The 23,850-nt window shown below is 42.0% G+C and overlaps 1 long non-coding RNA gene across 1 annotated transcript; it reads left to right on the top strand.

Annotated features, from left to right (window-relative positions):
• On the top strand, positions 1-19,666 carry LOC148346633 (uncharacterized). The gene is made up of 4 exons (XR_015848297.1): positions 1-280; positions 2,313-2,434; positions 17,812-17,887; positions 19,364-19,666. It is a non-coding gene; the product is annotated as an uncharacterized LOC148346633 (long non-coding RNA).
• The last annotated feature ends 4,184 nt before the right edge of the window (positions 19,667-23,850 follow it).

The following is a 23,850-nucleotide window of genomic DNA, read 5'->3' as shown; positions in this document are numbered from 1 at the left end:
TTTCCCATATTTGCTTTTTGACATCAGGCACACGAAATACGAGCAGACAATGTTTGTTTTTTTGTGGCTTTTTATCAGTGGTGAACTATAAGGGCCTGCAAGGCCTTCTCTACCAGCCTTAAAAATATCTGAATGATGTGATAGTAATTATAGTTAGTCCATGAATACTTATTAACTTAAAATGGTATCCTTGTCCTTAAGGAAGAAGCATTACGGTGCAAGCATTTTAAGCCATCGTACCGGCACTTGGACCTCATGTATGCCATCTTCGAGAACAGGGGTAGGGAACCTATGGCTCGGAAGCCATATATGGCTCTTTTCATGGGTATATATGGCTCCAAAATAAAACGTAACTATTACACATCTCTCTGTGGCGTTCCAAAGTCAAGTGATTTCATCCCGATTTTGGTCCATATAAAGCCGAAGCAACTTAATGCAGAAGTTCGATAAGAAACAATTTAAACTGATAAATAAAAAGCTGGCAAACGACTTTGATTGGGTGAGCAGTATAGGTGGGCGTATCCTTGCACGCAGCGCAAGGCACTTCCTTCTCTCTCTCTCACTCAGTGCAGTCTACACCAAAAGTGAATATGACGATATGCTTCTTTCCAGTAATTTGAGACATTTTTACAAAAGAACTTTGCATGCAGCCCTTTGAGACTCTTTATGATTAAGGGCTATACAAATAAAAATGACTTGACTTGACATGCAAATTGTTTTGAAACCGTTACGAAGGACAAATTTAATGGAAGAAAAATGCCTCAACACTCTTAACTGAAGGTGGAAGACAAATTGTATTGTATTTACATTAATTTGGGACACAGGATTTGGCATTATTATCATTTCATACATTTGATTAAATCATCAAATGACACACAGTGAAATAAAATGTGCTGAAGAATTAGCTTTTGTCTAGAGAGTGTGTTTGGCAGTTTTTTTCAACTTTGTCTAAAAATATATGATTGTGGCTCTCTTAATTTACTTTTAAAACATGTTTTGCTTTTATGGCTCTTTGGGTCAAAAAGGTTCCTGACCCCTGATCAAGAACCTGCTGCATCGCACAAGATTTTAGGACAGGGAGATGCCAAGGGAAAATTCTGCTATTACCTTTATTTCATGTTGAAGGTGTCTGTGTATATTGTCTGCTGATGCCCTTGCAACATCTAGTGCAGCCTTCTCAGGGTTTCTTCATTTCTTTCATCCTGAGATTTTTGAGTTTTTCCTTGCCCTAGTGTAGGTATCAGATCAGAGTATATGGTAATGGTGGTCTTTACAGCCCGTTGAGACTCATTGTGATTAAAGACTAGACAAATAAACATGACTTGACTTAATCAAACCATTCCTTGACTTTAAGTTCTAGTATAATTTCTGCGTTGATTTCTGTAAAATTGTACCCAAGCCTTATATTGTAGTGTCAACAAATTTTAATGATACATTATACAAGCATTTTATTTACAATAAAACAATAAAGGTCCAAACACAGACCCTTGACGGTCCTTCGTCTTAGTTGCTCTCTGTTGGATGTGCAGGTGGCCAAAGGGGTTGCGCGAGGTCTCAGATGACATCACTGATGTTGAGGCGCGCTCTGTCACCTCTCACTCTTTAATGCATAAAATAGTTAAGTGTTTGTGTCTTTTGTATGAAAAGGTGTGAGTAAGCAACTATGTATGTGAGTGAAAGTGCGAGTGTGTGTACGGGGGGGGGGGTCAGGGCGCACATCCTCCACTTAAAAGCGGGACTTTTGTTGCTATTTCTGTCCCGTCTGCATTCCTCTGGTCTGTCTCCTGGACAAATATTGACCCTGTCGCTCTTTGATTGCATCCAAGTAGGTCGGCTGGGGTTTTTGGGGCTGCTTCAAAGCATCCATCCCAAAATCCCCTTCTGGCCACCTGCAGACCTCTTCGGGAAAAAAAGAGAAAAACCCCTCGGGCGGATGGGCGGTAGTGGGTTAACCTTCAGTCTGGCCTCTAAAAATAGATTCGACTTTTCATTCTTGAGGGGGGCGTAGGTAGTTGGGGTAAAAGTATGTTGTTTTCACTCTTTGATGGTCATCAATAGTCCCTTTCACCTCACCTCACTCGTCCCCGGAACACATACCCATTCACACGCACTTAAATCATAACGGCACTAGCTAGAAGGTAACCTGCACTCTAAAAACAGTTGGGTCAAAGAGGGACTAATCCACTGCTTGGGTTAAGTTTTTAGACCGGGGATGCGCAATCTTTTTGAGTGGCGGGTCGCATTGGTTTGAAAAGTTTATCAAAAGGGCGGGGAAGTAAGAAAATATTGATTCTATTTTTTTGCATCTACAGAAAAAGGCTTGAATCCGATGCCTGGGGCGGCAGTGGCTCAGGAGGTACAGCGCTCGTCTTGGGATCAAGAGATCGCAGTTCGAATCCCGGCTGCTCTGTGTTACATGTCGAAGTGTCCTTGGGTAAGACACTGAAACCCCAATGCCCCCAGTAACTTAAAATTAGTTTTACCTGGTTATATCAGTATCAGAAATTATTTTCCCCCCATTTTATTAACACTCCACTTATTGAAACATGAATATTTTGTTTGTTTGTTTGTTTGTACATGATTCAATTGTTTGTTTGTTTGTACATGATTCAAATTGAATCTTTTCTTCCGGCGCCGTCACGAATGGCAGCCACTCCAGCAGCTCCCGTGTTATTTTCGATTGTTCTCGATTGTTCTCAGCTCGGGGATGCTGCTGGAAATGTGAATTTCCCTTCGGGGATGAACAAAGTATCTATCTATCTATCTATCTATCTATCTATCTATCTATCTATCTATCTAATAAGCAGTTTAGCGCCTTACATGGCTGTACGGCAGCTATTGGGAAATTTACTGTACACTGTAAAGCGCTCTGGGAAGTCTTGACTTAAAAAGCGTTATATAAATGCAAATCATTTCATTTCATCATTTCATTTCATTACCTTGGCAATACACAAGGGGGAAAAGATATTATTTTTTTCATATCGTCACAGCTTTTTTAAAAATCACCAAAATTGGCTAGAAATGTAAATCGTGATAAGGGAGAGGTGTGATAGGAGGGAAATTAAATCAAATGACTGCAGTCGTTTAAGTAAATTTTGGTAAATAAGGTGAGGTCTGTAGAGATGAAGATGGAGCTGGATGGACGATAGATAGCTAGATAGCTAGATAGCTAGATAGCTAGATAGCTAGATAGCTAGATAGATAGATAGATAGATAGATAGATAGATAGATAGATAGATAGATAGATAGATAGATAGATAGATAGATAGATAGATAGATAGATAGATAGATAGATAGATAGATAGATAGATAGATAGATAGATAGATAGATAGATAGATAGATAGATAGATAGATAGATAGATAGATAGATAGATAGATAGATAGATAGATAGATAGATAGATAGATAGATGGATAGATAGAGAACAGGATTGTGAACTTTGTGAATTTTTTGATTAATGTTTTTTGGAGCGTGGCAGGCTCATTTCCTGCTGCCCTCCATATCATATCATAATGGAAATTCCCTAAAATACTACATTGAACCTATTTGAGATAACTGCGTGCAAAAACAATGTTATGTAACAAATATAACTCCTTAGTACACAAGTATCGTCATGAGGCTCTTGGCTAATTTTGCTTCTCCCGGTAGGCAAACTCTGGTGCAATGTGTGAAATAACACAAGCAATGACATAGGGCGCCAAATATGGCAACCGCGTCTTTGTTTAAACTAATAGCAGGTAGTAAAAAGAAAAAAAAAATGTCCCATTGTATGAAACTGCAGGAGGGTCACACAAACAAGGCCAAAGGTGGTCTCAAGCATGTGACCTCCTTCTACTTAATCCCTCCCCAGCATTGAGAGCATACGAGCGCTTTCGGGATGATGTCATCCATTGTGATGTTTTATTGATGCAATCATCACATGGAACGGACAGATCAAAAGCGCTCATGAATAAAGCAACTCCGTGTCACTAAGTGTATTTGTGCACAGGCGACAGCACTCCCCCTTTTTTCGTTTTTTTTATTAGCAACGTCTCTACTTAGCATCGGCTGTGTTTTTAATGAAGTTGTGGTGTCATGCGTAACATAACCCTTTTTCACGGCTTGTTTACATGACGTCTTGCGTTTGAGTCCAAGGGGCGGAGCCAGCCTGCACAAACAATGAGCATGATTGGAAGGGAGGGGCGAGAAAATCATCCATTGGCTTGATATGTAAAACGGACCGTGAAGGTTAAAGGGGGTTTTGCAAGCAAAGCGACCGACATTGTTGTGTACAATGCGCTCTTATTGAGGACCGATTTGGAGAAATAAATGTATGAATAATTGAATACCTGCAGATATATATTTTTTAAGCTAAAACACTGACAATATTTTCTAAGAAAATTACAATATGTGAGACACAATCGTGAAGTTAAACCAAAATATTTCAACATTTTATATCATATTTACAACGAAAAAAAACTTAAAAGAAGGCTTAAAACACACTTATATTTAATGGTTTATGAATGATGTCGACCTCAGGAAGCTGTCAACCAGACATTCTCTTGTTACCTTTATTTCATGTTGATGATGATGTATGTGTATTGTCTGCACAGCACGACTTGACTTTACTTGACTGACTCCAGAAGTCCGCTGATGACTTCTGAGTGATCCATTGTCGACTTAAATGACTAAGGCTAGGTTCACACTGCAGAGCTTAATGCTCAATTGCGATAATTTTTGGGGTGAATTCCGATATTTTTGTGAAATTGTTCACAATTCCAACTATATGCAACTTGTATGTGACAAATGAGTTGAATCAGGTCTTTCAAGATGGCGGCGCCCGCGAGTGCAGCGGCTTCACATGTCTCTCCAGAAATCTTTTTACTTTTAGTGTTCTTTTATCTCTCATCTTTTGTTTGATAAATACTTGCTCGGCAACAATCACCTTGAATCGCCAGGAACTTATTAACCTGGGTCTAAGATTAGACTTCGACTCATTTCACGACTACAACACCAACAACAACATCCCAAAGGACATACGAAGACCACCGGGATCTCCCTGGGTGATCTGCCCGCCCGACAAGCGACGGAGACGGCGGAGGGAACGTAAGCAAAAACGAGGCTCTCGAGGAGGCCTAGCGGAGAAGCTAAGAAGGCGACCACACCGACAAGCGCTTCAGAGTATTTTCCTGACCAATGCCAGATCCATCGTTCACAAAGTCAGTGAACTTGAGCTGCGAATAGCTGCGAACAGCTTCGTACGGAATTGCAGTATTTTTTTGATCACGGAGTCTTGGCTTGACCCACAGATCCCCGACGCTGCAGTCCAGCTAGCAGGACGCACGCTACACCGAAACGACCGCAACAAAGACTCCGGTAAAAAAAGAGGTGGGGGACTATGCGTCTACGTGCATAACGCGTGGTGCAATAACAGCAGAATCATTGATACACACTGCTCTCCCGATATTGAGTTTTTAGCAGTATCGTGTAGACCATTCTATCTACCGAGAGAGCTAACTGTGCTCATTGTGATGGCTGTTTACATCCCTCCGGATGCTAACGCTAGCACAGCGCTAAACCTCCTGCTCGCTGCCATCAACAAACAACAGCTTGCACACCCCGATGGAGCTTTCATTATCGCTGGCGACTTTAATAAGGCATGTTTAAGGACTGTACTTCCAAAATTCTTTTAACATGTGAACTGTGCAACAAGGGGGGTAAAAACTTTGGACCGCGTATACAGCAACATTAAAAATCATATAAAGCTTCCCCCCTCCCCCACCTAGTCAATTCCGATCACCTAAGTCTGTCCCTCACCCCCTCATACACCCCCATCCGGAGGAAAATTTCGCACTACAAACTCATTTGATTTTAACCAGGTCTCACTTGTATATGTAACAAGGACAACACAAACGTGGCCTGAGGGAGCCCTCTCTCAGCTGCTGGACTGTTTTCATCAAACTTGCTTGGAAGTATTTGAACACCACGACCTCCAGAAATTCACTGACACTGTTTTATCCTACATTCGATACTGCACGGATGAAGTCACAATAAATAAAAAAATCAAGGTCTACCAAAACCAAAAACCCTGGATGTCCAGCGAGGTGCGCACCCTCCTCAAGCACCGCAACACCGCCTTCAGGTCTGGAGACAAGGCTCTTTACAGTGTGGCCAGAGCTGACCTGAAGAGAGGCATTAAGAAAGCAAAGGCAGCCTACACGAGGAGTATCGAGCACCTCTTCGCTGGAGATGACCCTTGGAGGATGTGGCAGGGTCTTCCACACATCAAGTGTGCTTCACATTTCCCAATAGCGACCGTGCAGCCATGTAAGGCGCTAACCTGCATATTGGGGGTATTAGGGGTTCAGTGTCTGACCCAAGAACACTTCGACATGTAACACGGAGGAGCGGGGATTCGAACAGCGATCTCTTGATCCCAAGACGAGTGCTCTACCTCCTGAGCCACTGCCGCCCCGATCAGTTCTTTGCTTTGATGCTGAAAGGCCACAAACAGCCACATCACACCCACCAACAACCAGCAGCAACACACTCACATTTCAGGAGCATGAATTTAGGCGTGTGCTGAAAACTATAATCCCCAGGAAGGCAGCTGGCCCGGATGGAGTACCAGGGAGGGTACTCAGGGACTGTTCCGATCCGCTGGCTGGGGTCTTCACCACCATCTTCAACCGGTCCCTGTCACAGGCGACCGTCCCAGCCTACGTTCTGAGAGTGCCGGTCTTCTGCTGATCCCAAGAGCAAAGAAGTGTTCTGCTGGTTCGAGAGCGTTCTCCATCCGGGCACCGGTGCTGTGGAATGCTCTTCCCCCTGAGATCCGATCTGCAACCTCAGTGAAAATGTTTAAATCTAAGCTTGAAACTCACTTCTACTCTATAGCATACGAATAACCTACTCTTCTCGTCGGCTCCAGAGCAGGGGAATGTATAGTAATATTCAGAAAAATTGTCTGTGTAATATAGTGTAATAATCTGTGAAGCCCTTTGAGACTCTTTGTGATTTAGGGCTATACAAATAAAAATGACTTGACTTGACTTGACCTATCCTCAAAACCTCCACCATCATTCCCATCCCCAAAAAGTCAGCAGTGGAAAGCTTCAACGACTACAGGCCTGTCGCTCTTACGCCTGTGGTCACAAAGTGCTTCGAGAGGTTAGTGTCCCAGTACATCAAAAACTCCCTGCCACTCACACTGGACCCCCACCAGTTTGCCTACAAGGCAAACAACTGCACTGACGACACCATAAACACAGCACTTCCCACTGTGCTGAAACACCTGGTCCACCGGGGGAGCTACTTCAGAGTGCTCTTTCTGGACTTCAGCTTAGCCTTCAACACCATTATCCCGCAGATCCTGGTGGAGAAACTCACACACCTAGAACTCTCTCCCTCCATCTGCCACTGGATAATGGACTTCCTCTCAAACCGCCCACAGTCCGTGAAACTCGGTAACCATGTCTCTCCCACCCTAACACTGAACACTGGCTCCTCCCAAGGTTGTGCACTGAGCCCCCTGCTTTTTACCCTCTACACCTCCGACTGCTCACCGACCCACCCCACAAACACAATCAATAAGTTTGCCGACGACACCACCTTGATCGGCCTCATCTCTGAAGGGGACGAGGCGGCGTACAGGGATGAGGTGGAGTCACTGTCAACATGGTGTTCGGAAAACCGCCTCATACTGAACACCACAGAAACAAAAGAACTGATAATGGACTTCAGAAGGAATGGCAGGAATCCAGCAGCACTCATCATAAAAGGAGACTGTGTAGAAAGAGTCCACCCCTTCAAATTTCTGGGTGTGCACATCTCCGACGACCTCTCCTGGTCTGCAAACACCAGAGCGGTAGTAACGAAGGCCCAGCGACTGCACTTCCTGAGAGTGCTCTGGAAAAATCATCTAAAACAGCAGCTGCAGGTGTCCTTTTACAAAGCCACAGTGGAGGGCATTCTAACGTACTGCATTACGGTGTGGTATGCTGGGTGCACAGCAGCAGACAGGAAAAGCCTAGAAAATCATTAGTTGCTCTCTGCCCAGTCTGGAGGACATTGCCTGCTCTCGCTACCTCAGCAGAGCAGAAATCATCAAGGACTTTTCTCACCCCGGCCACCACCTCTTCGACCTGCTGCCTTCCGGCAAGCGCTACAGGTCACACAAAACAAAAACAAACAAACTCAGAGACAGTTTCTTCCCCAGAGCCATTACCACCCTAAACAGACACCGCACAAAAAACTGAAAAACTCTTGCAAAAACACTACCTCATTCGAACATGTCTATGTTTCTTGCACATGTTGAGTGCACTATGTTTACTGCTTACCTTGCACAATGTTCGACTATTTTTTTTGCACTATGATGACTATTTTTTGCACCAAATGCATATGTTGACTATTTTTTTGCACTATGATGACTAATTTTGCACCAAATGTATAATTGCACTAACCCTTACGATACCAAACTGTATTACGATACCAACTGTATGTAACATCCTACATGCCGACATTTCTTGTGTAAATTATAACTATAACATTATCCTCCTTGTTTTATGACCTTATCTTCTCTGTTCCTTTATCTTCTTGGCTTTTTTACCTCACTGTGAAAAGTGTGATACTGGAGTGTCATGCCCAATTTCGTTGTCACAATAGGTTAACCCATTTTGTAACAATGACAATAAAGGGATATTCTATCTATTCTATCTGTATCTATCTCCTGTGTGAACGGCACAAGTGTCCCGCATGCGCAGAAAAGAACACGTGACGTCACATGCAATACACTCATTAATTGCAGAAGTACTCATCGAAATTCGAGCAATTTTGAAGTCATTGTGCTATTAGAGGCAGCATATCTACAACTTTATCATTATAAAAAGAATATTAAGAATAAAAAGATTCTGTAGGGAGAGTGGCAGTAATGTCTCTCCAGAAAAGCGTGTGTGTGCAAAGTGACGTCTGTTGCCTATTGATGACGTGCAGGTTGCATGGATGCGTCTGGAACATTCACGTAGTAGTAGCAATCCAAAAGATCAGATATGTATTGGATTTAGGAATACATATGAAAGTGGCCTGGGTCTGGTGTGAAAAAATGTGCCATTTAGGTGGACTTTAACAGATCCGATAGAGATCACAATTGTGCAAAAAAAAATCAGATTTTCCTGCAGTGTGAACCTGGCCAAAACTGACCAAGTGCATCCGTGAGTCAATAAGTCTCAGTTTGAAAGCACATGAACTGAAAGCATAATGAAGACCAAAGAAAACACTAGGCATGTTGTGGCTAAAGTTTTGGAAAAGTTCAAAGCCGGAATAGAATACAAGAAGATTTTGCAAGATTTACACATCTCCTGGAGCACTGTGCAGGTGATAATGTCAAAATGGAGAGAGCATAAAACTGTTGCAAACCTACCAGTACCTGGTAGGCCCTCTAAACCTTCGCCCCAAACAAGGACAATACTAATCAGAGAAGCAACCAAGAGACTCATGATCACATTGGATGCCCTGCAGGCGTCCACAGCTGAGGTGGGAAAATCGGTTCATTAGACAAGGATTAATCATACTCCGGATAAATGCCTTTTATGAAAGAAGAGCATGAAGAAAGCCCTTCCTGAAAGAATACCATAAAAGCCCGTTTGGCATTTTCAAAAAGCCACAAGGGAGACACAAATAATATGTGGAACAATGTTTTTCTGTTCTGTTCAGGTCAGATAACGTCCAAAATTGAACTTTTTCGGCTGAATGCAAAGTGTTACTTTTTTACAGCTTGTTTACATGACGTCTCAAGCATGTGACCCTAACACTAACCCTAACCCTAACCCTAACACGTAACACTGCACATCACCTTAAAACATCATCCCCACTGTTTAACATGGTGTTGGCAGCATCATGCTTTGGGGTTGCTTTTCTTCAACAGGCACTCGGGAGATTGTTAGAGTTGATGTGAAGATGGAAGGAGGCAAATACAGGACGATTCTAACAGAATAGCATTTAGAGTCTGCAAGAGACGGGGCAGAGGTTCCCCTTTCACCAGGCCAACAATCCTGAACAATAAGCAACATCTACAATGCAATGGTTGGAAAAAAATATAAAGGTGTTGCCAAAGATCTCAATCCTAAAGAGTATTAGCTGAAAGACCTGAAAAACGATGTGCACAAACAATCCCAGTTGAACCTTTAGTAACTTGAATATATTTGGTTTCTTTTCATGATTGTGTCTCACGTGGAGTTGATTCTTAGATTATTGTCATGATTTGCCCATTGCTCTCACCTGCGCTTACTCGTTTAGCCCCTGCTGCCGCTTTTTCAGTAACTAGTTCTCCCCTATTTAAAGATATCATTCCCATTCACTCCTGTTCAGTCCATCAGCGAACCTCCGCACATGCAAGGCAACCACTTTTTGACTCTGGCGGCCGTCCGTCCCGTCCTGTCCTGTTTTCTGCTCGTCCGTTCCCGGCTTCCTTAATCATCTCCCGTTATCCGACTTGTCCCGATCCCCGACCACGCCCGACTTTCTTCCCTCCTCCGACCACGTTCGTTCTCCCGTCTCAGCTGCTCGACTTCCCATCTCAGACCACGCTTCGTTCACGAGGGCTTCCTGTTCCTCCTGCCCAGCAAGCACCAGATTGCTGTTGTTTGTTTCCCTGCGCTTGACTTCCTCTATTCTCCAATAAAGCTTTTTGTGAAAGGTTACGCGTTTGGGTCTACTGCCTGTTCTGGTTCTGACAGAAAATAGTTGTTTATCTATGAGTTTGAAGCCTGAACCATGGCAATATGTCAAAAGGTATTTAATACTGCACTGCATTGACAATTTATTGGTATCTATTAATTTATATATTTATTTCTGCATATGGCAAGATTGGTTTTCCATAGCGTTCTAATGATTGTCATATTTGAACAAGCCATGTAGACAGCAGACATTGTTATTTGAGTTGACTGAAGCAGCTACACAGGAAATGATGTCATCCCCGTGTGAGCGATCCTAAACATATGATGTCATTACGACTTTGCTACTTTAGCTAATTAGCTAACGGTGTCCCAGTTCAGCAGACGCACGGGACAGCCAAATGATCACTTTAATACGCTCCGGGTGCCTTTTATACAACGAATTGCAATTAAACATAAAAATTAGCATGCCGCTCACCTGCGCCTGCGCTAATGGCATGTCGTGAAAAAAAAAGCTGCTTTTAAAATGATTATAACGCCATGCTGCCATGCGGTAATGACGAGCGTTGAAACCCTAAAGCAATCGCTCCCTTAGGAAATAATGTAGATCTAATTAATTAATCGGCAACATCAAACATTTATTGACTGTGCATTTTAAACGATCTGTTTGATGCAACGTTTATTAGTGCTCAAACAAGAAGTTAACCGCTGCTGTTATTAAGACCTACAGACATAAAAACTGTAAATTTTACCAAAGTCAGTCTGTGTGCAAAGTAACTTTAGAAATTTGTTTCTAAGTATATTCTAACTACATAAATAATTTGAATTAAAAATGAAATATAAGGTATTTTATTGGAAAAAGAGCATTTGAGCCTTTAATATGTCACAAAAGCAAAGGAGGTAATCTCATCACCCCAAAGTTTGTTTTAAACAAAATATTAAAGCCACAAATGATGCAATGAATTGAATTGAATGGACTTAAAAGTGGAGAGAGGTGTGCAGTTTTGGAGGTCCGGAGGTAGATTGCTCCAAAGCTTGGGAGCAGTGCGACTGAAGGCTCTGATATCTGTCTCCAGTCTTCTGTATTTGATATCAATCCTGTCTGTCCTGTCCTGCCCGGTATCTGCTCTTGTAACTGGTATCGATCTTGTCGGCCTTCCTGTTGTTCCACGCCAGACTTCTGCCTTACTTCTTCCACCCAGCTTTCGCCGAATCACTGGCGTTTGTGTTAACGTGCATGACTGCCCATTACTGTGAAATAAAGCTTGTGTGAAAAACGTTACACATCTGGGTCCTGTTCTGACAGCAATGTTCGTTTGTGAAAAACAATAGTGCATCATAGAAATAGTGCAATTAAAAAAGTGCAATAGTCAAGTCATGTTTATTTCTACAGCCCTTTATCACAAATGATGTCAAAAGTCTGCACAGACTGCCATTAAACCAACCCCTAAACTAAAACCTACAGCACGGTAACAAAAAAATAACACCAAATACCTGTTGGACAATGTAGCAGCTCTCACGAGGCTGGGTAGATAAGAACAAACACTATTTAGTCCAAGCATTTTTTTCCTTGTTTTATTGTATTTTTGGGGTGTAATTTTTATTATTATTATTATATTATTATTTATTATTTTTTCAAAGTTTTGTGTGCTTGTTTCGGGTGGTGATGGCCCTGGAAAGGAATGGATATTGCATATTGTATTGATGTGATACTCAAAATTTCAGAACAAAATAGTTTCCCCCAGTGTTTTAGGATCCAGTATCAGTATTATCAAGCGCTGCTCCCTATCAATGCTGCAGGATAACGCGACCAGATGACGAAGGTGCTGTATCTGATTTTGATTACGAGGCTTCTCCTGTTACTTGTCACCATGGAAACCATTACTATCTGTTGTATGTGGGGGAGCAAACCCCTACCCAAGAAAAAGTCTTTGAGAGGAATGCCAGGCTGTACTTGCCCAGGACACACCACAGAAAGTCGTGCCGCTATGACCCAGGTGTTTAAGGGATCCGTGAACCGTAAACATTTTATTATTTGAAATAAACTGTTTAATGATAAGAGTACTTAACGTTTATTTTTATTATTACTTTTTTCCCAATTTGCATCTAACTTACATGTTAATTGTCTGGGGGTGGCTTAATGTCTTCAAATAAAAGGAAACATTTGGGAAGAATCCTTCGCACCAAGCTTGTGAATACGTTTTAACATCCTTATGACAAAAAACTTGACATAATAAATAATATGTTGTAGCGCTGTCAATATTTGAAATTTCAAAGGCGCAGTCCAGAATTTTTCATTTCCGACGCAATCAAATAAACTCTTCATTTTTCATCTTTGGGGGTTTGGGTTGGGGTTTGAGCTCCACAAGAAGCGGGCCTTTTCTTACTTTCACCATTTTCATGCCACACTAACAGAAAACCACAAGCACGAGTATTAAATCACTCTCACCCCTTCCTCCCCTGTCTTGGTCATATCCCTCGAGAGGGGTGACCGACAGCAAGACAAACACACACAAAAAAGGAATTAAAAAGGGAAAAAGTAACAAAAAACACACCTAAAATGTTGTGGACCATGGCCAACCCAAATGCCCAAACAAGTTAAGCACCTTGGCACACAAGTCAGTCATGCTTTCATCCCTCCAGATGAAACGGTACACAAGAAAGCGGCCATGTCACTCGGGTCAGGGTGACACAACACACTCTTCTTTTCAACAGCAGGGCCCGGCAGCTTTCACTGGTTTACCCCTGCCGCCTCATACAGGTGCCCTGCCCATCCCTCAGAACGCGTCTAAACATCCCACTATCCTTGTACAACACCTCTCCACTCATTCTTATCACCAACATTCCTATCACAGCTTTAACTAATGAGGTATTGTTTTGACTTGAGTGTCAAACAAACTTTTAAGCTTTCGGTTACTGCTGACTGTAACTTAACTCTTGAGGTAATGCATTTGTTTTTTTAAAACAATGGGCTAGTAATACTGGCTTTTTTTAAGCATAAATCTAGCTTGAACTCACAAGTTCAATCAAAAAGTTAAGCTTTAAAATTTCAATTGATGGGTTAAATATATACCTTTAACTAACTAACTCTTGAATTAAATATATATCCTTTTAACTTGAGAGTTAAAACAGCTTCAAATTGTTTGTTTACTGCCCACTTTAACTTAACTTTTAAAATTAATTTATTTGTTATTTTAGAGACCTGGGGGAGGTAATAATAGATTTCTAGAAACAAAAATCAAACTTTAAATTGTGCGTTACAGCGGTCAAAAAGTAAAACTTTAACAGTTTAACTTAGTTTTAACTGAATAGGTAAATCTGTTTTTTAATATATACACTGGAGATCAAAATTATAGAACAATTTAAACAAATTTAAATCATTTTGAAATAATACTGTCTTCATTGTTCCACAGTTAAATGGCATTTTATTGTGTCTACATCATGGCACTCCAACCCTTTTTTCACAAAATGACTAAAAGTATTTCACAAAACACACTGATCAAAATTAGAGAACAACAGTGATTTCGGCATGAGGCGGGGGGCAGTCAGTAATTAGTAGGAATTGTACAGGTCTCTGCTGTGAATTATTTCAGTACATCTGCAGCCACAGGATAGCACTAGTCTCTCACACTGCTCTGGTGTGATTTTGGTGCATTCTTCTTCCAACCTCCCCCAGAATTCGGTGATTGTAGTGGGTTTACTTGACCATAACTTTGTCACCGAGAATTTTCCAGCGGTCCTTTAGTTGGTTGAGTTCTTGCCAGGCCATACCGTTAATTCAATATTTTCACCTTCAAGGAGATTCTTCACCCATTTTACTGTGTGAGATGGAGAATTGTCCTGCATGAAAACTCATAAGGCTGATGATAAAAGCAAGTAAGGAACCATGTGCTGTTAAAGTAGGTTCTGATACACATTTGCATTCACTCGACCATGAAGCTGTACAAGAGGCCAGACTCCTGCTGCAGAAAACATACCCCAAACCATGACATTTCCTCCTCCACCTTTCACCGACTTCGGGTTTAGTCTTTCTTTAATGTGTCGCCAAACATAATGCTTCCCACCAGACCCAAATAAATTAAATTTACAATTCATCACTGAAGTGAACTTTGGATCAGGTCTCCTCTGTCCAGACAACATGCTCTTCAACAAATCTCAGTGTAGCTTTTTGATTGTTTTAGGCCTCGCAGTGACCTGTCCTCTCTTGCATTTTTCTTCCTTGGACAACCAATCTTTTTGGGCGACTTAAATTAGTTTTTAGTCTTGTAAATAGTCAATATTGTTGAAATCACAAATTTGAAATGATAAACTAGACAGACCTCTTATGGCTGAAAATGTAATCCCTTTCATTTTCATCTGAATAACTCCCGGTTTTAAGTATTTTTAGAATGGCCCACCATCTTGATAAGTCAGTGAAACTGGCAGTTGCAATGCCAACCTATTAGGGGTTGACAGATAATCAAAGAAATTAGCACCATGTGCTAGATTAGCACCATTAAGTGGGAGGCACCTGAAAGTGTTCTCTAATTCTGATCAGTGCATTTTTGGCAATTGTGAAAAAATGGTGAAGTAGCATGGTATAGACACAACAAAATGCTCTTAACCTGTCAAGCAGTTAAGACGGTATTATTTTACGATTACAATAACTAACAAAATAACAACTTACTGTATTTAACTGGCTAATTAACAAACTAACCACTTTGATTTTCTGCAGTTTATATTTCCCTAGGGCAGCACGGCGGCGCAGTGATTAGCGCGTGTACGGCACAGTTCTAAGCTCATGAGGTCGAACCTCCTGTGTGGAGTTTGCATGTTCTCCCCGTGCTTGCGTTGGCTTCCTCCGGGCACACCGGTTTTCTCCCACATTTCATGCATGTCAGGTTCAATGGCCAGCCCAAATTGTTCCTAGGTGTGAATGAGCAAGCCAATTGTCTGTCCCTGTGTGCCCTGGGACTGGCTGGCAACCAGTTCAGGGTGTCCTCTGCCCACTGCCTGAAGATAGCTGGGATGGGCTCCAGCACCCCCGCGACCCTACTGAGGATAAGCGGTGCAGAAAATGGCTGTATGGATGAATGCATATATTTCCCTTGTGCTCTCCATGTCATGATTACTGATGTGACTCAGCTGTGCCTGCTCATGTGGCGCCAACCTCCGCGCGTTCTGATTGGCATCCTGTCACTATTTGAACGCAGTCCTGTCAATCCCCCGTTTTTCAGTCCGTCTGGGAACCTCAGTGAATACTAGGCAAGCCTTTTTCGACCCTGACTCCCACCTGTGCCGTTTTTTTCTCCCGTTTGTCTCCGGCCCGTTTCGATCCTGACCACGTCTGCTCTTCCGTCCTGACTTACGACCCCTTTCTGTTCCCGACTATGTCTACTCTCCCCTTCTATGGCTCTCCCAGACCCAGCTACCGACCAGTTTTCCGCCCCTGACACCGCCATCGCTCGCTACAGAATATCCACTTCCGTGTTCGGATCACAATCCAAGTACAAGAACGACTTGCTTCCCGCGACCAGCAAACACCGGATTGTGGGCGCAGTCCTTCCTCTCTCTTTTAATGAAACTTGTGGTAAACGTCACACTAGTGGGTCCTGTTTCCATTATGGTCCTGACACTCCAGCACTTGTTTTTCATTGCACTACCCCAGTGGTCTCCAACGTGACTGGTTTTCATGATGTATAATGGGTCAATTTGATTTTCTTGAAAATGTAATTCCTAACTGACATGATGTTTAAGTGGTTCACTGGGCCTTTTTTAATCATTTCTAATTATAACCTGGTAATAACATAGTAATAACATAATAAGGTGAGACAGACCGTTTCGTTCACCTGTCAACGTACTCATGAAATGTTTGTGCGTCCCCTATCCACCGCCACATGGTCAACCTTCACAATTTTGCAAGTAGTCCTTTTATTCAGCATGTCCAGGCTAAAATCCTCTTAAATTTTCAAAATGTTGGTGGAGGTACTTGGAGATACTCGCCACCATTCCTGTATGTTAATGTTACCGCTCGAGAAAGAGACGCTATTGGCTATTGGGCATGAGCGACTCTCAACAGAGATTATATTCATGTAGAAATGGCTCACTTGTCAGCGTTTACCACAAGTTTTATTGAAGGAAAGAGGAAGGGCTGCGCCTACGATCCGGTGTTCGCTGGACGCGGGAAGCAAGTCGTTCTCGTACTCGGATTGTTATCCGAACACGGAGGTGGATCTTCCGTAGCGAGCGATGACGGTATCAGGAACGGAGAAACTGGTTTGTAGCCGGGACTGGAAGAGCAAGGCGTGGTCGGGTTCTGAAACGAGTCCTAAGCCAGAACGGGAGAGTAGACGAAGTCGGGGACAAAAAGAGGTCGTAAGCCGGGACGGGAGAGCAGACGTGGTCAGGATCAAAACAGGTCGTAGCCGGTGACAGACAGGAGCAAAAGCGAGAAAGGTGGGAGTTAGGGTCAAAAAAAGCTTGTACAGTATACACTGAGGTTTGCAGACGTACTGACAACAGGGGACTGACAGGACTGGGTTCAAATAGTGAGAGGGAGCCAATCAGAACCCGCTGTGGTTGGCGCCAAATAAGCGGGCAAACGTGGATCACATCAGTAATCATGACATCACTGTGTTGGAAAAACGTGTCCGGCGACAAGAGTCAACAATGATTTTTATTGTCGACTCGGCTAATCATCGCAACCCTAATTCACACAAAAAGAAACGGTCAATAGCAGTTTTCTGCCCAACAACAAGTGGCTGCAAATGACCAAGGGCTGCAGTTTTCACTCCAAGTACATTGTTGACATCCCGTCATTTCATTTAATAGAAGGACTCCTCTACTTCTAGGCAATATGGCGCCTTTGAATTATGAATACGCCGCAGCCCTTCTTCAAACTGAACATCAGTTAGAGCCTTGATGCTGTTGACAGAATAGCCGAGTGCTTTCGCTCGGTGTTGACATGCTCTGAAGTGGCCCTCGGCGTGCCGTGCAATTGCACGGCACGCTTCTCATGTGAGCCGGGAGCCCCTGGGAGAGCACCGGATTCTCCTGGAGGCCACGCTTCAGTCGATAGACATCATTTTCACTTTGCTCGCCACGACTGACGGCAGAAATCGCCCCGCTTGGCGGCCGGGAAGCGCCATCAATTATTGAGGTGGCTCACGTGTGGTCTTTCCAGGTACTCCCGATCCATCACGCACGAATCGCTGCAGACGTTTGACATGCAACCAGGCCACCAGGATGCCCTTAGCAAGGTTATTGTGGAATTTTAAAAAGTTATCATATTGAGAATTTGTTTTTAGATCAACTGAACAATGTGCATTACAGTGGAACGGATTTTCCCTTTCGGTATAAGGCACCTCGGACTATAAGGCACACCCCCAAAAATAGTCTTTTGACATTCTTCTTAAAATACATACCAGGCTATGAAAGATGAGAGTACAGTAAGAACTACTCTATTTATTGGGCTTTTCACACACATGCCGCATGTAATAGTGCATTGATTAATCAGTCGATAAGGATATATGATTAAAATCGTTGACAGCGGGGTTTGAACCCAGATTGCTGCAGGGTGGGCACCAACACTTAACACTTGTCAGCCAGTGGTACAGGTGAAAAATAAAAAGGCATTAGCACATATCTCATTATAGCACTATTTTCCAGTCTGAAACATTGATTTGCATAGTGCTTACTGATTTAAGAGTCTCACCACTTTTTCACCTGTGCATCAATAACCTTTCAGTTTAATATGAAAGAGCTTGTATAGTATTTTGTTGAAAGACTTTCAGATTTCTTTATAGATTTTATTCTATCACAATGTTTTTGATGCACAGGTGAAAAAGTGGAGAGACTTTAACCTATCAGGATGCATTATGCAAATCAGTGTTTCTGGCACCGCGGGCAAAAATGGTGTGATAATGTCACAAACTCTAAGGCCTTTTCATATGTCATGTGTACCACTGTATGCTAAAGTGTCGGCGGCCACACTGCTGCGATCCGGGTTCGAATCCTGTTGCATACAATGTCTTGCGATTTAGGCAAGCAACAAAATCTTGTGAAGTAACCCTCACATATAGTTACTGCATGCCTTTCCAATCTGTTCCACAATACAACCTTCATCATTACTGGCATAACATTTTTGTAAACGGACATTCAGTTTTGTGCAAAGGCTTGCCAAAACAATACATAAGTCAAAGGGCCTATTATTTAGTGCCTCCTGGGGGAAAAAGACAACCTTCATTTAAAAGATCAAAATCAATATAAAACTCCCAGACTTTTTAATCTGATCAACGATATAATAGTGTACTAGCAGTAGGTCCAGTCAAGTCAAGTCACTTTTATTTGTATAGCCCTTAATCACAAGCAGCATGAAAGGGCTGTACAGACTATTATTCCCCCATCCCCTGATCTAATTCCTACATGAGGGCAAGGAAAAAACTCAAAAACCTCATCATGAGGAAATGAAGTAGGTAACTAATATCCTGGTGGCTATGTAGCCAAGAGGTTAGATAGAAAAATAGCTAGCTTGCGTATACTGTTTATGTCATAATTGCTGATTCAGGGCACCTGTGACTGCCCAATTGGCGCAAACAGCCCTGAGCGCTGATTGGTTCAGAGACTCGTTTTAAACCCCCGGTTTCCAAGAGGAAGCCGTCAGACCGTTTGCGAACCTATGCTCCAAGCTCGGCAAGCTCATAACTTCTGACATTTTCCTGCCCTGTTTTCTCCAGCCTGATACCTGTTGCCGACCTGTTTCTGGACCCGTTTCTGCCCTGATCTGCCATCCCGACCATCGACCTGTTTTGCCCTGTTTCCTGCCTGATACCTGTTGCCGACCTCTTTTCTGAACTCGATACCGCCCTTGCTCTCCCGTCCCGGCTAGTGACCAGTGTCCCTGCAGTCTAAGATTATCCTCGCTCAACACAGAAGTGCCACTTCTGCGTTCCAGCCACCTGCTATCCGTGTCCGTCGATCATCGGATCGTGGAAGCAAGCCCTGATCTCCCTCTTTATCAATAAAACTGAGTAAACAAACGCTACTTGGTCCTTCTTCTTCTTCTTCTTCTTCTTCTTCTTCTTCTGTCTCCGTTTCTGGCTTGTGACAGTTTGTACTTAACAATGCTTGTATATTAGTCAAAATAAGATGAAATTTAAATATTTTAAATTGTTTCCTTTGGGCAATTATCTTTAATGTTTCCTTTGTTGAATGCATTTACACACATTGAAGAGTGTGCCCCCCCCCCCTCATGCCACATTTAATTGACTTGTTTAGGCAAGTGCAGGTGCAAATGCTTCTTGCGGTGTAAAATTCAGGTCAAGTGAGAAGACACAAACTTACGCTTGTATATGCAAGAGAAAAAAAATGTGTTCGATTCAGTGGTTCTTTGAACAGCGTTTGCAATCCTAAGCTCTTTTGACGCCTCACGCTCTCCTTAAATCCCTGACACGGCTCTGTCAAACGTGAGCGCTTTGTTCCCAAGTTGCGCCTCCTAACCCGACATCTTTGCTGCTGCAGCCAATCCCATGTACAGTATACGTGACCAGAAATAAATAGATAGCCGGGAGAAGTGAGTTTGGGATATATATATATATATATATATATATATATATATATATATATATATATATATATATATATATATATATATATATATTTATATATATATATATATATATATTTATATATATATATATATATATATATATATATATATAGGGAGTGCAGAATTATTAGGCAAATGAGTATTTTGACCACATGATCCTCTTTATGCATGTTGTCTTACTCCAAGCTGTATAGGCTCGAAAGCCTACTACCAATTAAGCATATCAGGTGATGTGCATCTCTGTAATGAGAAGGGGTGTGGTCTAATGACATCAACACCCTATATCAGGTGTGCATAATTATTAGGCAACTTCCTTTCCTTTGGCAAAATAGGTCAGAAGAGGGACTTGACAGGCTCTGAAAAGTCAAAAATAGTGAGATATCTTGCAGAGGGATGCAGCACTCTTAAAATTGCCAAGCTTCTGAAGCGTGATCATCGAACAATCAAGCGTTACATTCAAAATAGTCAACAGGGTCGCAAGAAGCGTGTAGAAAAACCAAGGCGCAAAATAACTGCCCGTGAACTGAGAAAAGTCAAGCGTACAGCTGCCAAGATGCCACTTGCCACCAGTTTTGCCATATTTCAGAGCTGCAACATCACTGGAGTGCCCAAAAGCACAAGGTGTGCAATACTCAGAGACATGGCCAAGGTAAGAAAGGCTGAAAAACGACTACCACTGAACAAGACACACAAGCTGAAACGTCAAGACTGGGCCAAGAAAAATCTCAAGACGGATTTTTCTAAGGTTTTATGGACTGATGAAATGAGAGTGAGTCTTGATGGGCCAGATGGATGGGCCCGTGGCTGGATTGGTAAAGGGCAGAGAGCTCCAGTCCGCCTCAGACGCCAGCAAGGTGGAGGTGGGGTACTGGTATGGGCTGGTATCATCAAAGATGCAGACCGGCTTCCTAACGTGCATGACTCCCCATTTCCCATAAAATAAAAGGCTTGTGTGGGAACGTTACTCGATTGGGTCCTGTATCTGTTCTCGTCCTGACAGTATACAGTATACAAATTTTTTTGTAGGCCTTCCAAAATGAGCCAAAATATAAAAAAATTGGTTTGCACCAGCTGTCTCAATTTTAAAAACAACGTCAGGAATCAAATGAGTTAATGAATGAGGTTTCTTTTACCAGTAGAAGGCGCTAAATAGTACACAGTGTCCCTTTCAGGTTACTGTATCATCCAAAAAATGATCATGTATATTATTGCCTGTTAGAAACCAGATACAAAATAAAAACCTTCGATAAAATCTTTCTGTTGTATATATTTTTATTTATTTATTTCGAAAATTTTTGTCCTGAAACACAACTTGTGTTGTGGCTGCATTAAGGGATTCATGATGATGTTGTCAGTTGCTATGCACTTGCTGTGGTTTCCATTAGTCATACTCATTTGATCCTATAGTCCTTAATTGTGTTATATTTATTGGATGTGGTCCTAGCTGAAGTTAGAAGCCCAAATTGTTAAGTATTACAAACGTTATGATTTCAGACCCTTTAAGCATTGTATGATTCCAAACAACAGTGGTGTGACATTTGCCAGCCATGCCGCCTCATTATTGCCCTTTTCCATCTTTTTTGTGTGCACCTTGAAAATGTAATCACATGATAAGACAGATGTTTATGGTTACCGAAAGGTCTTTTTGCCCGGATACAGTGTGCGAGTACACGCTTGCACGCATGTGGGTGTATGTGAGTGTTGTGCGAAGGGTGGGTTTGTAGAGGGGAGGCGTCAACTTGTTTACAGCTAGCAAACGTTGCAAGAAGCCCTCTCGACACCAAAAGAGAGACAGAGGCGGCGAAACTCGGCGGGGCCAAAGTGCATCAATGCTCGGGATAAAAATACTGCCGGTGAGCGGCTTCAACGAGCCTTGCAGGCTTTCAGCACCGCCGTCCGCCGCTATAAGCCCGCGGTCCTTAAAAGTAGGTTAGAGCAAATCTACATAATATGCAAATTTCTCCCAAAAGGCCCACACCTTTACAAGCTTTTTAAGTTCACTTTCAGGAAGTTACCTTGAAACACCCAAGCACCAAGATTATTTATTCATTCAAAAGTGTTTCAAGTTATCTTTTTCTTCTTCTGTGTATCATTCTGGTAGCGCTGATGTAGGTTTTCTCAATAAAGTCTGACAAAGGACGAGCAGGCCATTCAAAGCTTTCATTTACAGAATATTCTGGGCACAAATGAGCTACAGAACAATGTCTGTAGAAATTCATTTATGCAAAAGAATGATAGGGTTTACCATAATTCAGCGTATTCCATAAGAGAGAACTTTTGCAGTGTGCACATCCCAAAATTAATTTTCACCCCTTTCAGAAATATTGTATGCATATTTAACTAAACTAAAATAGGAAAAATGCGCCTTCAAATAAACAACATTATCTAGTTTAATCCCATTTTAGTTTGTCCTTATTTTAAGAAATTATTTTATTAAATAAATGTAGATGTAAAAACATTTCAAATAATAATGATAATAATAATAATAATAATAATAATAATTTTACTGAGATAAGGATTTACTTAAGAATGTACCACCCAAGTGAGCAAGATTTTCTGCCATCCACCTGAACTATAAAGCTCTTTTCTTCCTTGTGTGTTTATTTTATTCTGGGTAGCAAAGAGGTAGATTTTAAAAATAAAATGTAAGTAATCTTCGAATGTTTTGTTTACAGAATATTCTGGTCATAAATGAGCTATAGAGAATTGCTGTATAGAGAATTGCTGTATAATATCACAAATACGAAGACTTTACGATCACTTTTATACAAAAGAGAAGACGATGAGCAGATTGTAGATATATCACAAAGTGAAACACTAAAGAAAAGTTGCAGCATTTCGAAACTTAAGGCCAGGAGATGGCGACAGAGTAACACATGATATATCTTTCTGGACTAAAATTCCCGTTTTGTCTTTTTTCTATCATCCGACTCTGGCACCACAAGGAAAAATAGTAAGACGATAAGAATACAAATCAAATGCCTTTTCATACGTAATTGTATAACTGATGGACTAGTTGTGGTCGATGATTTGCGATTAATGTTAGCGATATTTTTGATTGGTCAACAATGCCCCGGATAAGCAGGTAGGCGCCTTGCATTGTTACCGACGCTATCGGTGAGTGTGTGTGTGTGTGTGAATGGGTGAGTGTGAAGCACATTGTAAAGTGCTTTAGGAAATTGCTATGTACATGCAGATCATTTACTAGTCATTCATTGCACTGTAGAATATTGTAAAACCTTGTGTTGTAACGTACACATATAAAAACTGTGACCATTTCCAATCTCATCCACAGTATTTGGCGTTATGTAAGGCACACCGAGTATTATGGTGTACTTTCAATTTTCTGGCCAGTTCGGGGGTTTAGGTGCACCTTATAATCTGGAAATGATGGTAACTCGTAAGGCATTACAAATACAAAGTAAAAGGCAAGCAATTATGCGATGCCACTGGAGTTGGTTGCACATTACAAAAGAGGAGGCGTGGAGGCTGCACGGTACCTCCAGTAACCTTCCATGATGAGGTCCTCAGGGTGAGCAACTCATCAAGGGACTTGCTGCAAAAAAGGAGCTCGGTAGCCTTGATTAGTCTCGGTGGGAAACTGGGGCGGGAGGC

Source organism: Urocampus carinirostris, chromosome 20, assembly GCF_059441175.1.
Source record: "Urocampus carinirostris isolate Australia breed hairy pipefish chromosome 20, RoL_Ucar_1.0, whole genome shotgun sequence".
Taxonomy (NCBI): Eukaryota; Metazoa; Chordata; class Actinopteri; order Syngnathiformes; family Syngnathidae; genus Urocampus; species Urocampus carinirostris.
The sequence above is the reverse complement of the archived record's forward strand: the minus strand, read 5'-3'. Positions and strand labels throughout refer to the sequence as shown.